Genomic DNA, 13,834 nt, shown 5'->3' on the forward strand with positions numbered 1-13,834 from the left:
CACCATGTAAGGACACAGAAGGCACTGTCTGTGAGGGATAGGCCCTGAACACACACCAAATCTACTGGCACCTTGATCGTGGACTACCCAAGCCTTAGACAGTGAGAAATAAATGTCTATTCTTTTTATAAGCCACCCCATCTATGATGTTTTTATAGCATCCTAAAAATACTAAAGATACTTCTAAAGTTATCGAAAAGACCTGAAATTATAATTATGTAGCCAGTTATTCTTGACTTTAGGGGCATTGTTAGCCAAAAGAAAAATGATTGTGACGACACTGGACTTTGCCTGTTTTATGGTATCTGGCCTGAACGAGTGCTAAATAACTCTGAATGAATGAGTTGATGAAAACCAGCAAGTCATTGGCCCCCACGCCTTTCCGCCCTCACCACTGTCAGCATCATTATTTCAGCTAACCACATACAGTAAAAGAAGGAACATTTGGTTTTTGTTTTCCCACTTAAGAAAATTCAATGCAAATTAATTAACTTTGTGATCAACAGAGTACTTACCACCACTTTTTGGATTTTGAAGACTATAAGAGCTTAACCATGTTTGAAAGTTTTAACAATTTGAAATTAAAACGATGTTCAGTAGACCAGTTCTTGTCACCTATTTTTATTCAAGCTCCTATGTTTCAACTTAGTGTAATTAATCTGGTTAAATATATAATATCTCTATTTGAGGAATTAAAATTGAGTTGAGAGAAAGCTGAGAATATTTGCTGAAATAACTGAAGATTTCTTTTTAACCAAAAAGGATGTGCTAAGTGTCATTCTCATGTGCAACTCAAGTTGTCTGCAATTAGTAAAAGTCCTTCCAAGTGGCTGGTAGTTACACCCAGTGGAAGTTGGTTTTCACACCCTCAGAGCAGTCTCAACCTTTTCATAGGCTTCCATTTTCATGTAGTTGTGACAATGATAAAAACCCAGTAATCTGAATACTGAAACACTCTTGTAGGATTTTGAAAAAAAGAAAAATCTCATCTTTGGTGTCAAAAGTGATCTATGTCTAAGATTTTCAGGGAAGGGTCTTCATTTAAGCCTTCAGTGATAAGATCATTTGATTTATTTTAAAAATCTGACCTTGCCCTTAGCAAAACAACACTAGTTCAAAGTGAAAAGCAAAACAAAACAATGGTTTGAACCACAAAGACTTTGACTTGTCCTTGGCAAGTTGTCTTACAAGGCAGTCTTCCCAACAAGCTGCTGCTCTTTGACTTAAACTCTACTTTTTCCTTTAATTAGAAATCAAATTGTTAGTGCAATGTTGGCTTTTGTTAATATCTCTGAGCAGCATTCATTTTTCTCTGCAGAGATTGGATGTAAGCCACTTGTCTTGGGTTTTATGGAATTGCTGAGCTGTGGAAACTCACCTACAACTTGTCCTGGGGACCTTCTAACTCTCACAGCTGGGGTCGTAACTGAGAACTCTGGGGCCTTCCAGGCTGTAAGCACAGAGCAGCCAGGGGACACAAGGGCTCTTCTCTGCCAACTCAGCTCCAGCCTCTCACCCAGATTCAGCAGCCCAGCCTTTAACATCTTCTCTGTTGATTCTGGGATCAAATCTTTGCCCCAGTATCTGAGCTTCATCCTGTGTCCTAGGACACATCCCCAAATCAAGAAACAGAGGTCTGACTGCCTGGTTCCCTGTGGTTGGTGCCCACTCACTCCTCTGCCATCTCTAGTCTCTGGCCTTTCATCCCCTTGGCTCTCTGTCTCCTGCTGTCTGACTGGACACCTGACCACAGCCTTCATGGTTGCAAGCTTCCCCTTAGCAAATTTCAAGCGTACAGTGTGGTCTTATGAACGGTAGACTTCAGACTCAACTTTATATCTCTAGGAATTTTCCCTCTTTCATAATGGAAACTCTCGGTCTTAACTTCCTGGAGTTTACAGTTTTGGCAGAGGGGACTGAGGCCTGTGAAGTCATTAAGGAATGAACCAAGTCTGTGTTAGATGTCACTCTTCAGATGACAGCTAACGCACTAGGAGCTCATTACAGGGATGAGATCAATACATAGGAAGTCATTAGAAAAAGATGAAGCAACCTGGTGTGGGGGAACATAGGAGCTCTCGTTCTGGACATATTTGAGTCAAATATTTCTTCTACTTCTTGTAAGCCGGGGGGCGTCAGATAATCCTGGGTCTTAGTTTTTGCATCTGTTGAACAAAAATTGTATTATCTACCACATAAAGTTTTTAATTGAACTGGAAGAGGAGATGAATGTTCAGTCCTGCAAGACCTTGCCTCTGCCCACCACACCCCTGCTCGCTGGCTTTTGTAGGAGGCCTTGAATGTTGATATTTGGGAAGAAGAACATCCAACGTGCGTAGCGTCCTCCTCCTCCTCCTCACCAGCTTGGCAATGGCGATGAAGCTCAGAAAGTGCTCCTGTGACCCAAGCTCTACATCATTTGCCTAAGGGCTTTAGGAAGTTAAGTAACAGCCACAAGGACGCAAAGCTCGTCCATCTCTGACCTCAACATTGGTACCTTGGTGATGTGGACTAAAACTGACAGCCCATGATTGTTGTCAAAGGATCATTCTTGACCTGCATAGAATCTTGTTAATGATGTTGGTCCCCAGATGCACGGCAGACCTCCTGAATCCCCATCTCAGGTGCTGGACCTGCACAGTCCATCCCAGGCCTGCCCCCGAGTGGCCCCCAGTCACAGAGGGTGAAGCCCTCTGCTGTGCCCAGGGCTCCCCCAGCCTTATCTCCCTTCTCAGACCCCCACCCCCAGCCCACCTCATTCAGCTTCTCACCTCTAGGGCAGCAGTGGGCAGTCAGGGGGGAATAGACATTTAGGGGTGACCTGTGTGCTCTGGACACCTCAAATGGTCAAAAAAAGTGATGGGAGTTTTCATGTGATTATTCCGCCATTCCTTAGTGATAACCCAGAAAACTGAAAGGTAAATTTCAACCCTGCGCTTAAAGATTGACTTCCGAGGCAAGCCTTTAGAATCCTGAAATCTCTGTGTATTTATTCAATAAACCTGATCCACGTCCTGCTTTTTTCTGAGAAAATAAAAGTCAGGATGAGGGTGACGTTCACATGTAGCACCACGCAAAGCTCACATCAGATGAGAAAGGGAATGTTCATCCTGCGGTTTGCTCAGTGTACCACCTTCATGGCAGGAAGCTGAGCCCTCCATGAGCCAGACTTGGGAGGTCAGAGGGGCCCAGGGCGGAGGCCTGGGAGCTGGCTCTTAGAAATTAGGAATCAGAGGGCGGATTCCTGGTGGGAGAGGCACAGGATGTGCAGAATACCTCAGTATAGAAGGGCCCAGGGTGTCTAAAAAGGGTGAGACATTTAATTAGCTGGAGTTTTAGGTAGAGAGACAGGAGGTGAAGCTGAAAGGTAGGAGTGTTATATGGAATGTTTCCTCCTAACACAGGAACTCAGGATTTCAGGTACATGGATGGATTTGGTCCAAAGGGGAGACATTGGGTTCCATTTTGAATACACTGTGTTGATAGGTATGATGGTTGGAAATCTTTCTTTGAAGGCAGTGAGAAGGTTTGAATCGGGCATGGAGACCTCAGAGTGTCTTTAAAGCCATAGAAATGGGTAATCATCTCATCTAAATAAAGCTCATAGACACTCAAGCTACCAAACAGTTTGAAACATCAGGTACTATCATAATAGGTAGCATATCACAACTCAGAAAACTGACAAAATACTTTTCTTATTCCATTGAGGTAGAAAGCACTCTTTTTTTCTTTTGAATTAATGTTTCAAAAGTACAAAAGTGCTTAGCATAGATTTTTCTCAACCATCTCAATTGACAACTAATGGGACCAGACACAATATAATTTCACCACTGGGGGTGAGCAGGTAATTTAGACTCTGGACTCCTGCCTGGTGACTGTCAGAGAAGGGCTGCCAACGTTACCAACTGGGTGGTTGTTTTGTAATTTAGATATAATAAATCTAAGGCAAGTAATTTCCTTTTAGAAACTTGAATTGCTTCCTTAACAGAATGATTGGAGTTATATTTAAGCTGTGGGTTAGATGAGAGTTTAGAAAGGATACCCAGAGGACTCTATTAATTGCACTCTTGTTTTAAATGTAATATGGTTTTAATTCACAGGAAACTCCAGCGGTAACTGTCCCATAAGCTCGGGCTTACGATTTAGAGCACTGAAAGGGGCCTTTGAGGTTTTATTCAGCGAGGCCATCTAAGCCACCACAAAAGACATATCCTTTCCTCTCCTGGCTATGTGCAGGCAACTGCTAGTGGAGGCTTAGACAAAACTTGGGTGGGATTTATCATCTACAAGCTAAACAGTAGCAAGAAAATAAAAATACCAAATTCTTCTGCAATGAGGTCTGAGTGCCGGCCAGTGTCCAAGCAGACACACAGAGAACCCCACAGTGGCTCAACCTGGGAGCTGGACACCAGGGAGCTGGAGACGCTGAGATGTGAGTAACCTGCTCTGGCCACATAGCCCCTAAGTGTTCCAGCTGGGGTCTAACTTGGGCTGTTGGGCCCCAGGATACACACATTGAGCCATGTGCTCTGTCTGAGCACCTGCTGAGTACCCAGCTCTGCTCTGGAAGCCACTGAGATCAGAGAGACCAAGACTGCCTATATCCATATAGCCTGGAACTCTCTGGAACTTACATGCTGAGGGCGGGACACAGGATCTATGGTTTAAAATAATATTTTGTTGTTAAAGAATGTTGCATTTAATTTACAACTAGGAAAGATTAAACTGACTATTCCTTTTGGGAGAAAATAAGCCATTAGTTGAATCTGATAACCGAGTTAATTAAAATTTCCTTTTCCATTATCCACTAGCCAGCAAGACCTGTTTTCTTCTTTGAATTCCCCTTTTGTGATATAAATGTAACACTGAGCTCCCAATGCCAAGACTAATTTAATTAATTTGCTCATTTACAAGTTAAGAGAAAGAACTTGGTAACATATTAGCTGTCTGCTGCTTTGGGATAACGACCATCTGAATTGATGAACTTTATATAATGATCTGTTGCTATGGCGACGCGCTGCCCAGTGAACACAAGCAGATATTTCATCATTACCTCATGGATGATGCCTGGAACAGTAACAGATGCAAACACAAAAGCTTTTCTTTTACTCTGCAGGAACTCTCAATCAATGAGACACACAGTAGAAATGCCTCTCTGATAAAGCAGCAGAGAATCAGATAGAACCAAATGCGCAATTGGAAATAAAGTAATTTAGCGTCCCAGGTGAGTGGCCTGGGCGTCCACATGTATCTCCAGCTTTGTCACGTTGTCAGGGAGGCCTCTTTCACAGGTTTAATTTTGGTACTGGATTCAGCCCATGAACATTCCCTTAACACATGGTGAAAGCTGAAGAAGTAATAAAAGGAGAAGGAAATCCGGGAGGGAGAGCGTTCGCTGCCCTCTGCTTTGCAACAACTCCTTTGCTTTTACATCGCACTTTCCTCACCTGTTTCATGTTTCTTTGTTGGTATCTACTTTGGTTGTTTTTATACAAAACAAAAATATTTATACCCATCAAATATGTTGCAACTTCACCTGTTAAACTTTTTATTGCACCTCAGAGGAAATATGTTTTGATCCGGTGTTATATGGAACTGTTTTTCGATGCTGTTCGTAAGACAAATTAATTTCTCTGAGTCATTCTACATTGCTCAGCGTTCTCAGGCCTATCAGGGCCTGGCCACTAGCCATATGAGACACAGTGGCAGCCAGGAATTATTATTATTTTTGGTATTCAAGTTGTAATCATTTGCAGAAGCCTGTCATCACAATAGTAAATGTTATTCTGGGGCACGGTGTTTCTTTCCCCTTCTCTGTCTGTCCTCTCCTCCTTGTTTCCCATTTTTCTTGACAAATATTCATTTGTATACTTTTTTGAAGTATTGATGGTACTGAAATTCTAGAAATTCTCCAAGAGTAAAGTCATTAGAATCAGAGGACTTTTCCTCAGATACTTGACACTTCCTCCTGGAGCGCTCACTTCATTCGCTTTGATTTTTCCCCAAATATCTCAGAGGCATTACCCAAAAAGTCATAAACAGAAGCATCATTCACACGATATTATAATTTAAGTTTTATCAAAATGCTTCAACGTAGCGAAATGTTACCTATCCTGTGTCCTGCATGAAACGTTTCTAGATAGGAATTGTATGTATAGGTGGTTGAATGAAATAAATTGGAGTTTTCGAAAAGAACAGACAGTAGTAGGAGTCTTATGATCTTACAGGGTAAAAACAAAATCAAATTTAACATACGACGTATAACACCGTTGTATATCTTAGATAAAAGTAGAAAAATACTTTGAGGTTGAGTTGTGAAATTGCTCTAAAAAAATTATCTAGATGACAAAATGTATTATTTATATTTCCTGCTTTTGATATAGAGATCTTATACTACTTTGCTAGGGCTTCCATAACAAAGTGCCACAGATACGATAGCTTAGACAATGAAAATTTATTTTTCATAGCCCTAAAGGCTGGAAGTCCAAGGGCAGTGTGGCAATGTCGGATGTTTGGTTCCTCCTGGAACCCCTCTCCTTGGCTTGCAGGTGGTGCCGTCTGTGTTTTCACTTTGCCCTTCCTCTGTGCCTGTGTGTTTGTATCCTAAGCTCTTCTTAGAAGAACACCACTTATATTGGGTAAGGACCCACACTGAAGACCTTATTTCACCTTAATTAACACTTTAAAGGCTGTGGTGCCAAGGGCCAGGACTTTTGGATAGATACAATTGCACTCATAACCGTCTCTATAATACAGGGTATCATAAAGTTCATGTGCGATTAAATTGTACATGAACCATATGGATACCCCGATAGCATATTCGCCTACCAAAAGAGTGATTGTTAAACTTGGACTCATTTAAATTGACTGTTACTGTCAAGATGCAAAATAGAATTTTGTTCAAACCGTTCAATCCAGGTTAGCCACTTAAGCATTAACAATTAGAATATATCAGATATTTTTCCTGAAAACCAAAAATATGGTCAATGTTCAGTCACTAATCATTGAATTATTAGAGTTCACATTATGTATAGACATAACGATATAATGGTTTTATTTTTATGGTCAATTTTATTGTTTAAGCAATTTTTTTGTGACCTTAAATGTCCACTTTTTGTCCTCCAGAATGCAACTGAAATAGAAGAGTTTTTCCATCAGCTTATTCTTGTTTGCTTCATGAGTTCATAGTAACAGGAGCCTGGAGCCTGGGAGACTAGTCACATCTGATCTGGGCTGGATACCTCGTAAACCTTCATTTTTTGTATAGTGAAGGATGCGATAAAACAAGCACATGTCTGGAAACACAGTTCTACCTTCATCTTGAGTAACAACTGCTACTTAATGTACCAGTTTATTCATTTACCTGCCTGTTTAGCAGCTCATCAGTTATACCTCGCGGACTCCTGAGACTCTATTATAGAGACTGCATATCACACATTTTATATTTTCAAAACAAAAATGCCTTCCAGAATTCAAAAACCAGCACTTGATCCCTATAAAAAGAATCTAAATTCTGTCCCAATAGTCTGACCTTAGGAACTGGACCCTTCCTTTCCTCAACTGTAAAATTCTAAATATTATTCTAGGTCACTTTGAACCCTAATGTTCATAATGTCCTCTGACTGGTCAAAAGTTTAATGTAGAAATATAATGGGTTTGCATTTAGATGGTTTGCATTTAGAGATCGCCAACCAAGGGGGTCACTCCTTGTCTCCCTCAAGAATTTACATTGTTGGATTAAGAAAACTGGTGTTTCTTATATTGGGAAAAAAAGATGGTCTATATTTTCTATCATTTTTATTTGTACATCTTGCTGGATACTTGTCCTTTCCTTATTAGCTGAATTTAGGGATGAATATATCACGGTTGTTTTCTTCCCTGGTTTGCATTGGCTTTAATATGTGTGTTATTCAGGCTCTCCCTGATTAAATAAACCACAGGGCCATACTGTTTCTGTTTGGGAGGTCAGTCGGGGCCATTAACAAAATGATACAGAAGCTACACTCCAAAGAAAAGTAGGGACCAACCTGACCTCTAGGCAAATGGAAAGCCCTATAAAACTAACAAACAAAATACAGAGAGAGTATTCGGTAATGGTTGTGATTGATCTATTGTCAGATCATTTCATAATTTCATGGATTCTGAAATGATCTGACAATAACTGCGTTCAGTCTCACAGGGCATCTGTCACCTGCCTGTAGGCAGGTTGCCAGCAGGTAAGGCCAGGTGCCCACGTAAGGAGTTAAGAGATCAGATTCCATTCTCCTGACTGCACTCTCCGGCTGTGTAGCCGTGAGCATGTTAATTTTACCTTGTTGAATCTCCATCATCTTACCTAAAAGAGGAGAGGGTTGGCCCAGTGAAGGGATTTTTAAACATTTGTAGAGAAGGAACCCAACTCTTTATTCAAAGAAAATAATATGAAACACACAAAAGTGAAGTTCAATATGTGAAACGCACAAAAGTGAAGTTTGTCATACTGTCATACTGTGGGTTTGGCTCTGTCTCCTGTTTTGGATTTGTGGGATGGGGAGGGGTTGGGCATCTGGCTTTACAGGGCAGCACAGGGATGCCTCAGTATAACCCCACGTGTCCAATGCCAGACTCCCAGCTTCTTGAGATGTGGCTAGAAATGGGCAAAGTATAAAGTATGCTCAGACTTAAAAGACAAAAGGCAAAATATCTCATTGAAAATTATATATTAATTCTACATTGAAATATTACATATTGCGTATTATTGGGTTAATTAAGAATATATAGTTAAATTAATTTAGCCATTTCTTGTCCCCCCTCTTAGTAAATGTAGCTAGTAGAAACATTTTAGGTCACTGATGTGGATGGTGATATGTGTTCACTGCACAGTACTGATCTAGATAACCTCCTTTGTCTCCCACCTGCTCCCACTGGTGCATGGAGGTTCCCTGGGTATTTCAATCCTTGTTGCTTCTTCCCCGTCCCGTATGCGAGTTGCTCTATTCCCATGAAGAGCATTCAGAATCGGTCCTGGCAGCTTTACCCACTACCACATTCTGCTCTAAGAACAGTATTTAATTCAAACCCTATTTTTTTTTTTTTTTTTACATTTCCTGCTGAAAAACACGTTTTTTCTTTTCAGTTATTCTTCCCTTAGTGCTTTTTGTGACTCCTTTGTTCCAGGACATGGAACATTAGTTCCTCTCACCCTTCCCTGTGGGTGAGAGGTGGTGAAATGAGCCTCCGTGTTTCACAGATCATTTCTCGTGGCTGGGATTCTTTCAGGGAATTTCTTCTTATCCTTTTTAAGTTACACCCAAGTCTTTGAATAAGTATTGCATAAATATTTCTTCCCCAGTAGTCACATTGAAAACTGAATTTACTACTGTTTTATGTGCAAACTTTACCTCTTAAACCATTTTCATTTATTTTCTTTTTAGTTTGGTCATTTTCTCAACAGCTCAGACCGCTGGGGTTGAGGGGCCTCTGTTACTGCAGTCTTCCAGTTTTACCTCCGCTTTTTCTACACACCACCACTCCAGGTCTGCCTCGACTTCAACAGTCACCAGCAAAAACCTGATATTAAGGAGCGTTTAGACGCATGAGCTGGTGATCTGTGCCTTGGAGCGTCTTCCTCTTTTCCGTGTTCAGGGCTGGCCTGGTGACAGTGCCCTGCCTGGTCCTTAGTCCATTTTTCTTATGCCCAGAAATACTAATGTTTAAATGTGCGCACAACTCCCGCTCATCTGTGGTTATTTGAATTTGTCTTTGCACATCCCCCTCTTTGAGCAGACGATGTAAGGGAGCAGGGACGGTCATCACCGTTTCCCCGAGAAATGGGGTCTGCCCTGTGAGTGGGGCGAGGTGCAGTGGCCCGGAGAGCCGTCATCTTCCCATGTGATGTGCCCGCTTGACCTCCAGATGAGCAGCAGACGGCACTTCCAGTGGCCCAGAATGCTAACTTCCACCTTACTCCCTAACTGGGTTAGTTTTATGATGTCTAGAAGAGGTCATGGAATAAAAAGAAAATGTTCCTCTTCCGTGTTGGGCTTCTTATAGTTAATGTTTGCTCTGGAGTTTGTTGCTATAATGTTTTATCTTATTCGCCAACACTGGAGCAAAAAGTAGTTTCATGTCTGATGCCCTTACAAAATTTTGGAAGTATAGCTCATGGGAAACATGTGTCGGTTCTACTCTCTGAGACACAGTGGCCTCTTCTGTGAAGTAGGAAGTCAGTACGGGACACATCTCCACTAGCTTGCCGAGATGATCAACTGAGATGGGACATAACGGGGCTGTCAGGTTTGGCAAATACCAATACAAGATACTCGTTTAAATTTGAATTTCAGATAAACCATGACCGATATTGAATGGGACATCTGAATCCTAAAAAATTATTCATGGTTTATCTGAAATTCAAATTTAAGTGGACGTCCTATATTTAATTTGGCAACCCTAGGATATAAACAGGCTGTTTTGCTAAGATGACACACACATTTTTCAGCATAATATTTAATGATATTTTCATGTAATTATAATGGTTCATGTCTTTTGAACAACTACACTGTCAGCTTTGATCAGTCTTAAAGTCTCCTGTAGCCATGCCTCTGTCGTGATGAAGAATGAGACTTTTCCGTTTATGAGATAAGCTACAAATGCATGTCCGTGACCTAAGTAGCAGTGGACATTTCCACAAAAAGGCACATGTGTGCGTCAGCTCCTAAGTGGTGTCCACTCTGCGGGCCCTTGGGTACCAATTCTGTGGTTCCACCTGGCTTTCTCCTCCTCTCTGCTTCGCAACTGGTAGGAAGTGGCAAATTTTTCATGTTTTTATTTTTTGCTGATCTCAGAAAGTTAAAGAATGAGTAAGGTCTTCTGTATTCCTGGCATATATTTTTTCTCGTGAATGATGTTGATGAGAGTATTGAATTTCAGATGTGTAGCAAATCGTATGTGGCTTTATTTCCTGTGGCAAGTCTTCAGAGTCAGTATTATTGGATGAAACTAATTACAATAATTTTCTTTTTTTTTCTTTTGTTGAGACAGAGTTTCACTTTGTCACCCTTGGTAGATTGCCATGGCATCACAGTTCACAGCAACCTCAAATTCTTGGGCTCAAGTGATTCTCTTGCCTTAGCCTCCCACGTAGCTGGGACTACAGGCACCTGCCACAATGCCCAGCTATTTTTGGAGACGAGGTCTCGCTCTGTGTCAGGCTAGTTTCAAACCTGTGAGCTCAGACAGTCTACCTGCCCCGGACTCCCAGAGTGCTAGGATTACAGGTGTGAGCCACTGCACCCAGCCTACAGTAATTTTCTTTATTCATATTTAGTTCATGAAACTTTGGGTTGAAATCCATCCCTATTAGGGAAATAAGTGTTTCTTGTTTTATCTTCATGCTGACATATATCATAACTGTAGCTAAAGATCATGATGAGAAAAGTATTACTACAACATGTTTTAGTAAGCAGGAGTAACAGTGACATTCCCATTCCAGGTGAGGGCGGAGTCCGAGGCCAACAGGGGCCAGGTCCAGCTCGGCCCCTGGGTGGCACAGGCCTTGCCCTGACCTCACAAGGAGGGTTGGAGGCAGGAGAGTGGGATCCTTAGATGTGTGTCCCGAGGCTGACTCCAGACTCCATGGGGGAGAGAAAAGCAAGTGTTCTGGAGAAGTCCTGGTGGGAAAAGTGCTCCAAACTCAGGAAACGGGAGTGAGGGTGGCGGGCGGGGGCTGGGCGAGGACAGGAGGGCCCGGTCCACAGCACTGGGGTTAAGATGCTGCTGTCCCCAAAGAGAGGTCACAGGAGTGGGGCAAGGTGAGGGCAGCAAAGAGTCCCACAGGCCTGTGGAGTTTGTGGCTCCCCATCCCCTCCCTGGGGTTCAGCAGCAGGTTTAGGGACCACACTCAACAGTGAGACCCCAGCTGTGAAGACAGAACCCCCACCTCAAGGGTCCCTCTTGGGAAGGTGGGAGGACTATGACACAGGGTCTATGAGATCAGAGCGATGACGGGGCACAGGCAGGGGAGGCTGCAAGAATGCAGGGAGGGGCCCCAGGTGCTGAGCCAGACGCCCAGGGAAAGGGCTTCAGCAGAGCGTGGGGGACGCCACAGCGTGGGAGGGAGACACAGGCCCGGGACCCACACTTCTCTAAAGTGCTAATTCCTGCAGCTTTGCTAGATCCCATCACCGGGAGAATCGGGTGTAGGGTGTGCAGAAATATGCATTCAAAGTCTGTGACCAATGTTGGATAATTCTGTGAAGTTTATGGAAGAGTCCATTTTAATTGAACTTTTGAAACTTGGTTCCTTTCACTATCACTGAAGACTCTGCAATGTGTGTGAGCACATTGACATTGGATTATTGTCGATTTGGGCAGGTTTCTCAGAGGGATGGGTCAGCAACAGAATAGACAGCAGGGGCCTTTGCTAGACTCCCGCACAGGGGAGTCCCCTGTGCTTCCCGGCCACACTAGGCTGGCAAAAATGCAGAGCTGGGCTGCTGGGCTGCCCACCCCACCCCCTGCAGTGTTATAAAGCTTCTGCTCCACCCCAGGATCTCCCACAGAAGGTCTCACAGGATCCTTGCCTTTTCTGAGATAGCCCCTGGGAGAGATTGAGATTGCCACCACGTCCCAAAGGATGGCCATCGGCTGTGTGCATGTGCCTGCAGGAAGGCTGACACCTCCATCTGCTGGCACACTGTGGAGACTTCCTCTCAGGGCCTCGTGACGGAGACACCTGTGCTGAGGTCACATTCCTCAGCACTTCTGTCACTGCCTTGGTGCCCTGTCAGCTTACTCACGCTTTGCCCTTCCCTGGGCAGGAAGACCCAAGACAAGTTTATGAACTGTGATCTCCACATCAAAATTAAATTGAATTATAGAATAAAGACATACATTTTTTTCTTACACTTTTATATCCGTGAGCTGTGGACTGGCTAAAATATTTGCTGACCTACTTGACGGCCACCCCTTTCTCTCTGGCACACAAGACACTCCTCCAAGACTGTTCCCAGCACATAGTATCCTTTAGCGTCTGCTTTTTTAAAAAGTAACATATTTAACCAGTTAGCTAGCTAATGTGACATTAAGCAATTGTTTGCTAATACTGTATACACAATTATTCAGCCAGTTCTTAATTAATGAAAATTCATTAGAGATCTTTCAGATATACATTTTAATATATTCAGGCTAATATATGTCTGTATATGTACACTCTCTTTAAATGTATATAGTAGCCTGAATCTCTAAGGACTTTCAAAGTATTTTCTATCTTTTGCAAGACTGATTGACTAATAGAAGGCCTTAAAGCCAAAGGTTCTTGAATTTGCTTTTGGTTTTATAATAACATCTTAGCCTCCTTTTCAGTGTTTGCCACATGGTATTTGTGATGTTTTGAAATTTGGGACCACGGTGGGATTTATTCAGTCAGTACCTTCAGGATTACCGCAGGTACCTGGCCATGGAGGGCAGAGGTGCTGCTGTGGGGCTGGGTTCACTCCCTGGATTTTCAGGCTGGCGGGGCTCAGGGCAGGGGGTCATGCCACAGGGGATCTGGGAGAGCAGCCCACTGCGAGCTGAAGGGGCTCCATGTCCACAGCTGTGTGTCTGCGGAGTCTGCAGGGACGTCCCCTGGGTGCTGCTGGAAGCCCCGCGTCTACCCAGCCTCTGTCAACAGGGACCAGGCACCTGCAGCAGGGAGGCTTGGGGCAGGCAGAATCCAATGTTCACAGTGCAAAAAAGATGAATCAGAGAAGTTGAGACCAAGAAAGGCCTCCCAAAGGGCAAGCTGTAAAGAAAACATAGACAAGAGGAGGAGGAGAGATGGGGTGAGATTGGGGTGCACTTGGCCTGCGTGCAG

At 43.1% G+C, this 13,834-nt stretch overlaps 1 protein-coding gene across 2 annotated transcripts in view; it reads left to right on the forward strand.

Annotated features, from left to right (window-relative positions):
• The window catches only part of SEMA5A (semaphorin 5A), a 475,532-nt gene that overhangs the window by 360,985 nt on the left and 100,713 nt on the right, over window positions 1–13,834 (forward strand). The gene's annotated exons all lie outside the window — the stretch shown is intronic.

Source organism: Nycticebus coucang, chromosome 1 (genome assembly GCF_027406575.1).
Source record: "Nycticebus coucang isolate mNycCou1 chromosome 1, mNycCou1.pri, whole genome shotgun sequence".
Lineage (NCBI taxonomy): Eukaryota > Metazoa > Chordata > Mammalia > Primates > Lorisidae > Nycticebus > Nycticebus coucang.